Here is a 244-nt window from a genome sequence, read left to right as displayed (position 1 = left end):
CAAGTACTGGTCAAAATGCCCTGTTTTTTCCGCCCTCACCCTGCAGCGCCCTCAGGCGGCCGCTTGCCTTGCGGTAGCGCCGGGCCTGGGTGGCAGCTCAGCCACCAGAATTGCTTCCAGTGTAAACCTGACAGTTGGCTTACTGCTAAGTAAATAAAGTTTTGGCGGCTGAGTCTGTTTAAAGGGGCTCACCGCCAGCAACGTATATTAGTTGTAGTGTTAGTTGTAGTGAAAGAGCCCAAAG

At 52.9% G+C, this 244-nt stretch overlaps 1 protein-coding gene across 1 annotated transcript in view; it reads right to left on the bottom strand.

Moving 5' to 3' along the window:
- The window catches only part of SLC11A1 (solute carrier family 11 member 1), a 47,811-nt gene that overhangs the window by 13,717 nt on the left and 33,850 nt on the right, over positions 1-244 (bottom strand). The window lies entirely within an intron of this gene.

The sequence above is a fragment of the Nanorana parkeri genome, unplaced genomic scaffold (assembly GCF_000935625.1).
Source record: "Nanorana parkeri isolate BGI_ZX_2015 unplaced genomic scaffold, ASM93562v1 scaffold92, whole genome shotgun sequence".
Classification (NCBI taxonomy): Eukaryota; Metazoa; Chordata; class Amphibia; order Anura; family Dicroglossidae; genus Nanorana; species Nanorana parkeri.
This window is presented reverse-complemented; position numbering and strand designations above follow the sequence as displayed.